General features: G+C 44.7%; 1 long non-coding RNA gene across 1 annotated transcript in view; it reads right to left on the reverse strand.

Moving 5' to 3' along the window:
* The window catches only part of LOC108799334, a 7,001-nt gene extending 4,056 nt beyond the window's left edge, over positions 1 to 2,945 (reverse strand). Inside the window, exons 1-2 of the long non-coding RNA XR_001942023.1 lie at positions 2,912 to 2,945; positions 815 to 1,045 (exon numbers count right to left, since the gene is read on the reverse strand). This is a non-coding gene — a long non-coding RNA (uncharacterized LOC108799334). The remainder of the gene's footprint in view (positions 1 to 814; positions 1,046 to 2,911) is intronic.
* Positions 2,946 to 9,951: the final 7,006 nt, after the last annotated feature.

Below are 9,951 nucleotides of genomic sequence, written 5' to 3' on the forward strand. Positions count from 1 at the left end.
AGTGCAGGCTTACCTGAGCAGTCTTCCATCAACTTGCTTCTGAGATCGGGTCTGTTGGCAGTTGTCATCCTCCCACGCCTCCTCCTCATTACTTCTTCTATTCTCCCCGCACCGATCGTGGATGTGGATGGGCAGTGAGCGTGAGGCGCGAAGGAGGTGCAGCTTGTGGAGCATGGATGCGGGCGGGTCTGGCAGCAGTGAGCGTGAGGCGGGGAGAAGGCGTGTGGATGCGGGCAGGTCTGGCAATGGCAAGCGTGAGGCGGGGAGGAGGTACAGCGTGTGTGGAGCCGTGAACATGGCCAACTAATCGAAAGCCGATAATCAATGATTGAAAACGTTGAAAACTTTTTCAATCATTGATTAAGAAAGTATATACTGTCATTGTTTGAGGGTTTTAAGCTCTTCTAGCCAAAATTCAGATTGTATTATGTGTGCAAATATTTTAAAAATTGCTCCAGACATCAAGTTCTTACTTTAATGTCAAGGTAAGTGTAGTACAGTCATTTTACTGCAGTGCAAGTCAAGATCAACAAAACATGGGACAATGGCTGAACTTAAATCATTAAGACTTAAATGGTGGTTAACTTTCTCATAAATGCACAAATTTTAGTGCTAATTAACATAAATAAACTACAGATAAGTTAAATAAGCTAACCTTATTCAGGCTGAGGTAGCTTACATGACCCTTTTCTATTATTTCGACAAAAAAAAAAAGAAGGTTGGACAAATATGGCTCAATCTAGATAATTGTCCTAAGTGAGTCATTAACCCTTAGAGCATTATTCTAGTATAGCAGATAAATGAATTACATTACCATCAACATCCAGTAGAGTTGCTTCATGGCAAGGCCAACCTCCTGGAGGGCATTTCCCTTGTCGCCATTCCATCATATATGTTTCCTGCCCAGTGATGACTTAATTTTCTTTATAGCCCCTGATCCAGTCGCATTTATATCACACTGTATGTATGTGCATCGTCACCTCCTTCCCATCGCACCAAAGCAAACGTTGTCATTGTGCGCAGTGCAGTCCAAACTTCAGCAGTGCTAAATCAAAGACCTTGTGGGAAATAATGTAAAAATAATGGGTGCTGATAATAAAGGGAATCTCCACTTGCTAGAAAGGCGTTTGATTTGTATTTCTATTAGCAATGTGCCTATTTTATTAGGTTAGTTTATATTCCTGTGATGCTATGTTAACCGATTGCCATCTGCCCACTGTAAATACACGGGAGGACTGCAGACACTTCCCAGCAGGTGGATGTGCCTGTACGTAATTTCTGTTCTGCAGGTGCGCAAGCAGAATCCCGCCGGGCATGTAAACAGCCGATAAAGACTGTTACATAGAAGTGTTCGGCCAGCTCTACAGCCAGCCAATCGCTTGTATTACAATGTAGAGTGCGCCCACCCTCTGCTGCCGTGGCCCCCCTTCACTATCGGTTACTAGCACAGCGACTGTCTATATAGAGAATGGAGGCAAGATCAGCATTCCCCTCTGCGGATCACTCCTCTTCTCTCTCTGAAGTGGGAAGCAATGTGTATTACATCACTTCCACCTTTAGCTATCATATCTCTGGCTGCTATAGCCAGAGAAGAAGCCGGTGGAGCAGATCTCTGCTTCATCAGCTTCTTGAGGGGGTCCCAAGGTGAACCCTGTCTCCATAAAGAGGACCTGTCAGTGTATATTGGCTATCACATAGGGGGCTTGTTATTCCCCTATATGATAGCAATAAAGTAAAGTTTAAAAAATAAAAGTTTTAAAACAATTAGTTTCATATTAAAAAAATTAAACCCCGCCCCCAAAAATTAAGTCCCCCAGCACATATAAACGTAAATATGCGTCTGGTGCACCAATGTGTGAAAACAACGATTACGCCACACGTTACATATTGCCGCAAACGTGGGAGTGTGAGCAATAATTCTAGGGCCATCAATCACTGTTAACACTAAATTGATGAGCAGTAAAAGCTTTTAAAGCGTTGCCTATGGCCAATTCTAGGTATTGTAGTTTTTTGCAATTTCGCGGGCGCGCACAATTTTAAAGCTTGACATGTTTGGTGTCTATTTACCCGCCGTGACCCCGTCTTTTATATTTTACCAAATTGGGTAATGATAATTGTTTAATAACATAATGTAGGGAAAACTGTTTTTTCCCCAAACTTTTCTCATAGTAAAACATAAAAACCCCAGTGATGATTAAATACCATCAAAAGAAAGCTCTATCTGTCCCCCTAAAATGGTATAAAATGAATTTTAGTACAGCATTGAATGACTGAATAAATGTCAAAGTACCGCAGCGCTGAATATTGAAAAATTACCGGGACAAGAAGCGGGAACACCGCGGTTAGCAAGTGGTTAAGATTTATTTTTCTTTCATATAGGGCTGAACTTACAAAATGTCTGCTGCTGGGAGATGAGTGACTGAATCCTCCCCTGGGCACCAGTCTGTATTGTAACAGTATTTGTGATGTACCAGTCCCTCTGCCCTTTCATAACCTCTCTACATATAGTATAATGCATACACTTTATTGAGATAAAGTCTGTACTATATACATATGAGGCTATTGACTAAACTGTTAGAAGGTTGAGGGATAAATATTACACCCCTGGAACATACTATATACTAGCACTTAGGGAGTTAGAATCACACGAATAATATATACATTAGGGGAGACATACATTATTTGTTACACTGAGTGCAGAGCTCATGCTGCGTAGTGACTGGGTGTGATAGGGGAACCATATATACTTGCAGTACTGTGTGCACAGAGCTCATGGGGACTGGATGTGATAGGGAGGTGAATGAATACAGAATGAGAACTACTGAGCAGGGAATAAACAAATATTCATAAAACTTGAATCATTCACCTTACTTCCACCATTCTAATGCTATGTGATAAGACAATGTGTTACCTTTGATCCAGGAGAATGGAGGATTTGGGGAACAGATAGAGAGCTCTCAGCCCATGCTGCTGAGACCAGAAACAGGAAGTGAGAGGTGAAAGTTCACCCTCTAGCTCCAGCTAAGCCGAGCTCCTCCCACAGACCTGCTATACTCTGTCTGCAATCTATGCTGCTCATGCACTTTGGTGAGAGTGCACCCAGGGTTGATTCTACAGTTTAAGAGATTGTCTGAAGGCACAGAAATTTGATCTTCCCCCCTCCCCCCCCACACACACACAGTAAAAAGAATATAAAAAGAAATGAAAAAATATTTTTACATGTACTGTATGTAAGTTATGGGAGATGCATTTTTTATATGCATCTCCCATCACCCCTCTCATATATTTATATTGTCTGTCTGTCTATCTATCTATCTATCTATCTATCTATCTATCTATCATAACTTCCATCATTATACATCCCTCATATGAATGTGAGTGATTGAGTGATGATGATGATTATTATACAGTTTTAATTTAGCGACAACAGTTTACGCAGCACTTTACAAAATGGGGAGACGGTACAGTTACAATACAATTTCAGTATTTCAGTGCAATAGGGTTCCATCCATCCATCCATCTGTACACGGATGCACAACCACACACACACACACACACACACACACACACACACACACACTGCAGAAAACCTTTCTGCCATGGTTGTGTCATTCCACAAATGTGAAACTGAGGCCAATTTCAAAACTTTAAAAATAAGAACACTGCAAACTAGATTAAAATGACAGGAAGTCTCTTTGACATGTATTCAGAATCTTTTGCTATTTTATAGCGATTTTTTTTCTTTTTTTTTAAACAGTACATTCCAAGTCAATTTTACAAACATTTCTGAAAAAAATATATGTCTAAATGCCTTTTTTAGATGTTAAAAAATAAAAAATCGAAAATGTATTTTAAAAATATATTTTAAAAAATATGTCTTTGGAAAATGCATTTAAATTACGTTTTTGGAATGCATTTACAAATATATGTTAAGATCGATTTTTTTTTATATGTTAAAAATATCTTGAAAATATGTACTAAAAATATATTTTCAAATATGCATCTTTGGAGAATACATTTTAATTACATTTTTGGAATGCATTTCCACATATATTTAAAAACTTTTCAAACTGTTTTTCTGTTCTGCTCGGTCCATCTGAGCATGTTCGGCAGAGCCGAAGCCATGTGAAGCAAGCCAATGTATGGCTGATTTCAACCGATGTACAGCTGAAATCAGCCGTACCAGCCTGAAGTGAATAGCCGAACAGTGTTCGGCTCACTTCACGTCGGTCATTCACTCGGCTGCCTACGCCAGCTTAGTGAATAGACCCCATAGTGTCTGAAGAATATGTAAGCAGATTCTTTAGACTGCAATGCAAAAGGAAGAGACCATTGCAAAATAGAGAGTATTATTTAATGAACAATAGCCACACATATTGTAGAATGGCTGGACAGTATGCAAAGACCTTGGCTGGGCTACAATGTAGGTGAGAGAGACAATGTATTCTTAATTGAAAATTAGAGTGTATCATTTCAGAGACAAGAGCAACACATATTGTAGAGTCACTGGACTGTCTGTAAGCAGCTTGATTAGGCCACAATACAATATGGAGAGCTGAGGCAGTTTTTTTTTTCTGAAATAAAAATTTGAGTGTATTTGTGAGGATACCATATGTTGGTATCCTAAAAAGCAAGTGTGACCAAGTACCTGAACTTCACCACAGACACATGAAAAATAAAGTTTATTGTGAACCAATGCAGGTGCAAAGCAACAAACCAGCAAACGCTAATGCAGAGTGCAAACACCATCCTAACTAACTGTTAGGATCCAGAGCATCTTCAAGTGGCGCTGGAGCTAAGCCCTGCAGTTCCTGTGCTCACCTACAGGTGTCTCCAGGCAGCCAGGAACTGTTAGGTACCAGACCACCACTGGGTGGTGGTGGAACCTGCAGCTCCAGTGCTCACCTGCGGGTGTCTCCCAGCACTTAGCCATCACCTGGTGCTTCCCGGGAGGATATTTAAACCCTGCCTGCAGTCAGGACGATGGCTCAGTATTGTTTCCTGTGAGTCCTGTTACCAGTCCTGAACCTTGAACCTTGAACCCTGTTTGCAGTCATGTTTCCTGTGAGTCCTGTTACCAGTCCTGAACCCTGAACCTTGAACCCTGTTTGCAGTCATGTTTCCTGTGGGTCCTGTTACCAGTTCTTAACCCTGAACCTTGAACCTGTTTGTAGTCCTATTTCCTGTGTATCCTGAGTCCCAAGTCCTGTCACCTGATTATGGACCTAAGTCCTGATACCTGCTGGTATTCCTGTTATTGTTACTTGTATTAAAGGAGAACTATGAGGTGAGTGCTTTTCACTCAGCCTCATAGTTCTAGCCGACCTGTGACAATGAAACTGTCACAGGTCGACTCAGTAGATCGGGTTCCATGCCTCTCAAAAGGGGCGGTCGCCAACCTTGCGTTACCATTTACCGTAACAGAACTGGCTGGGGTCATTAAATCTCTCCCTATGGGTAAGAGCCCTGGCCCAGATGGCTACACGGGTGTTTTTTACAAGACCTTCCAGGAATCCCTCTCACCTATCTTGCTGGATACCTTCAACATGGTCTCTACCTCTACTCTGTTCCCTACACAATCCCAAGAAGCTCACATTACAGTGCTACCCAAGCCAGACAAAGACCCAGCGTCTTGTGCTAGTTATAGACCCATCTCCCTTATTAACATAGACATAAAAATGTTCACTAAGCTAATCGCCAATCGGTTGAAACTGTATGTTCCGTCCCTAATCCATCTGGACCAGGTGGGTTTTGTGCCTTCCAGGGAAGCGAGGGATAATACAACCAAGTCCCTCGCACTCATGCATTATGCCACTGCAAGGAAAATCCCCCTATGCCTGCTGTCAGTCGATGCCGAGAAGGCTTTCGACCGTCTTAGCTGGTCTTTTTTGGAGGCGGCCCTTTCCCATGTGGGGATTACACGGGTTATGCTGGACAAAATCCTCTCCTTGTATCGAGAGCCCACAGCGCAGATCAGGGTCAATGGGGTCCTATCTGAATCAGTGTCCATACGAAACGGTACAAGACAGGGTTGCCCCTTATCTCCATACCTGTACATTTTGGCTATGGAACACCTAGCGGCCCACATTAGGAACAATGCATCTAATTCGCAAATTCCTTAATTATGGAAGGGAAGGTGATACAGGCATTGGAGACATACAGCAATAGGTCGTCTGCATAAAGACTGAGTTTAAAGTCCCGGTCCCCCACCTGCAATCCTCTGATATAGCAAGCAGATATCAGGAGAAAAATTATAAGGTCTTGTCGAGATGGTACTATTGCCCCACTTCAGGCTATGTACCCGTCTGCCTCTGCACAATGCTGGCGGTGCCTGTCACATCCAGGAATGTTGCTGCACATCTGGTGGTCCTGCCCACTGTTTACCTCATATTGGAGAGCTATCTTCGATACATATGATCAGATCTTTCACACCAAGGTGGACAGGTCCCCAAAGGTGGCCCTCCTGTCCGTACTACCAGGCTCGATCTCCTCAACTAAGAAGGGCCTCCTCAGATTTGTCATGATGGCGGCTAAGGCAGTTATACTGCTTCACTGGAAGTCGAGTACTCCCCCTACTACCCGTGAGTGGGTGCTTGAAATGCATACTATATGCTGGATGGAGGAGCTCACTGCGGCTTTGTGCCATCGGGATGCCAAGTTTACAGGCAGGAGCTGTGAAGATCACTATCAATGGCCCAGTGTCCTCCCTGGCTTACTGACTAGCTCATTAATGCATAATATGAACGTTATGTGATGTTGTGGTGCCTCCTCAATATTATTGTACTGAAGTGCCTTAGGAGAGACGGTGGCGGCCACGTCCTTTTTGCACTAGATGGATATGCTCCCTGTCTTTTATGTCCTTCTGTATTGTACTGTCTTGTTTACTGTAATTTACAAAATTCATCAAAATAAACATATTCTTTAAAAAAAAAAAGAACGCCTTGGAGGAATGGAGGCATTTGTTGGAGGGAGCGGAGAACCCCGTGGTGGTATACACGGACCACCGTAACCTCGAATATCTCCGCAGCGCCAAGCGTCTGAGACCCCGGCAAGCCCGATGGGCCCTCTTCTTCACACGCTTCCCTCTACAGATAACCTACCAGCCCGGATCCGAGAACGGCAAGGCCGACGCCCTGTCCCGCATGCACGCCTCTGAGACCGGACCCGCGCCTCCAGAGGCCATCCTGCCGGCAGCGTACTTCATGGCCACCCAGCACTCCCTAATCAAGGAAATCCAGAGGGCCAGTACGCCGGTCCCGGATGAGGCCGCCCACCTGCCATTGAAACAGGGGCTACGCTATCACCAGCAGCGGATCTATGTTCCTGCATCCCAGCGTGTACCAGTTTTACAGCATTACCATGACCATCCCACAGCCGGTCACAGGGGCCAACGCAACACCAAGGAGTACATCCTACGCCAATTCTGGTGGCCTACTTTAGCGGCGGACGTGCACTCCTACGTGGAGTCCTGTTCTGTCTGTGCGCTCCACAAGTTTTTTTTTTCTGAAATAAAAATTTGAGTGTATTTGTGAGGATACCATATGTTGGTATCCTAAAAAGCAAGTGTGACCAAGTACCTGAACTTCACCACAGACACATGAAAAATAAAGTTTATTGTGAACCAATGCAGGTGCAAAGCAACAAACCAGCAAACGCTAATGCAGAGTGCAAACACCATCCTAACTAACTGTTAGGATCCAGAGCATCTTCAAGTGGCGCTGGAGCTAAGCCCTGCAGTTCCTGTGCTCACCTACAGGTGTCTCCAGGCAGCCAGGAACTGTTAGGTACCAGACCACCACTGGGTGGTGGTGGAACCTGCAGCTCCAGTGCTCACCTGCGGGTGTCTCCCAGCACTTAGCCATCACCTGGTGCTTCCCGGGAGGATATTTAAACCCTGCCTGCAGTCAGGACGATGGCTCAGTATTGTTTCCTGTGAGTCCTGTTACCAGTCCTGAACCTTGAACCTTGAACCCTGTTTGCAGTCATGTTTCCTGTGAGTCCTGTTACCAGTCCTGAACCCTGAACCTTGAACCCTGTTTGCAGTCATGTTTCCTGTGGGTCCTGTTACCAGTTCTTAACCCTGAACCTTGAACCTGTTTGTAGTCCTATTTCCTGTGTATCCTGAGTCCCAAGTCCTGTCACCTGATTATGGACCTAAGTCCTGATACCTGCTGGTATTCCTGTTATTGTTACTTGTATTAAAGGAGAACTATGAGGTGAGTGCTTTTCACTCAGCCTCATAGTTCTAGCCGACCTGTGACAATGAAACTGTCACAGGTCGACTCAGTAGATCGGGTTCCATGCCTCTCAAAAGGGGCGGTCGCCAACCTTGCGTTACCATTTACCGTAACAGAACTGGCTGGGGTCATTAAATCTCTCCCTATGGGTAAGAGCCCTGGCCCAGATGGCTACACGGGTGTTTTTTACAAGACCTTCCAGGAATCCCTCTCACCTATCTTGCTGGATACCTTCAACATGGTCTCTACCTCTACTCTGTTCCCTACACAATCCCAAGAAGCTCACATTACAGTGCTACCCAAGCCAGACAAAGACCCAGCGTCTTGTGCTAGTTATAGACCCATCTCCCTTATTAACATAGACATAAAAATGTTCACTAAGCTAATCGCCAATCGGTTGAAACTGTATGTTCCGTCCCTAATCCATCTGGACCAGGTGGGTTTTGTGCCTTCCAGGGAAGCGAGGGATAATACAACCAAGTCCCTCGCACTCATGCATTATGCCACTGCAAGGAAAATCCCCCTATGCCTGCTGTCAGTCGATGCCGAGAAGGCTTTCGACCGTCTTAGCTGGTCTTTTTTGGAGGCGGCCCTTTCCCATGTGGGGATTACACGGGTTATGCTGGACAAAATCCTCTCCTTGTATCGAGAGCCCACAGCGCAGATCAGGGTCAATGGGGTCCTATCTGAATCAGTGTCCATACGAAACGGTACAAGACAGGGTTGCCCCTTATCTCCATACCTGTACATTTTGGCTATGGAACACCTAGCGGCCCACATTAGGAACAATGCATCTAATTCGCAAATTCCTTAATTATGGAAGGGAAGGTGATACAGGCATTGGAGACATACAGCAATAGGTCGTCTGCATAAAGACTGAGTTTAAAGTCCCGGTCCCCCACCTGCAATCCTCTGATATAGCAAGCAGATATCAGGAGAAAAATTATAAGGTCTTGTCGAGATGGTACTATTGCCCCACTTCAGGCTATGTACCCGTCTGCCTCTGCACAATGCTGGCGGTGCCTGTCACATCCAGGAATGTTGCTGCACATCTGGTGGTCCTGCCCACTGTTTACCTCATATTGGAGAGCTATCTTCGATACATATGATCAGATCTTTCACACCAAGGTGGACAGGTCCCCAAAGGTGGCCCTCTGTCCGTACTACCAGGCTCGATCTCCTCAACTAAGAAGGGCCTCCTCAGATTTGTCATGATGGCGGCTAAGGCAGTTATACTGCTTCACTGGAAGTCGAGTACTCCCCCTACTACCCGTGAGTGGGTGCTTGAAATGCATACTATATGCTGGATGGAGGAGCTCACTGCGGCTTTGTGCCATCGGGATGCCAAGTTTACAGGCAGGAGCTGTGAAGATCACTATCAATGGCCCAGTGTCCTCCCTGGCTTACTGACTAGCTCATTAATGCATAATATGAACGTTATGTGATGTTGTGGTGCCTCCTCAATATTATTGTACTGAAGTGCCTTAGGAGAGACGGTGGCGGCCACGTCCTTTTTGCACTAGATGGATATGCTCCCTGTCTTTTATGTCCTTCTGTATTGTACTGTCTTGTTTACTGTAATTTACAAAATTCATCAAAATAAACATATTCTTTAAAAAAAAAAAGAACGCCTTGGAGGAATGGAGGCATTTGTTGGAGGGAGCGGAGAACCCCGTGGTGGTATACACGGACCACCGTAACCTCGAATATCTCC

Source organism: Nanorana parkeri, unplaced genomic scaffold (assembly GCF_000935625.1).
Source record: "Nanorana parkeri isolate BGI_ZX_2015 unplaced genomic scaffold, ASM93562v1 scaffold1698, whole genome shotgun sequence".
NCBI lineage: Eukaryota > Metazoa > Chordata > Amphibia > Anura > Dicroglossidae > Nanorana > Nanorana parkeri.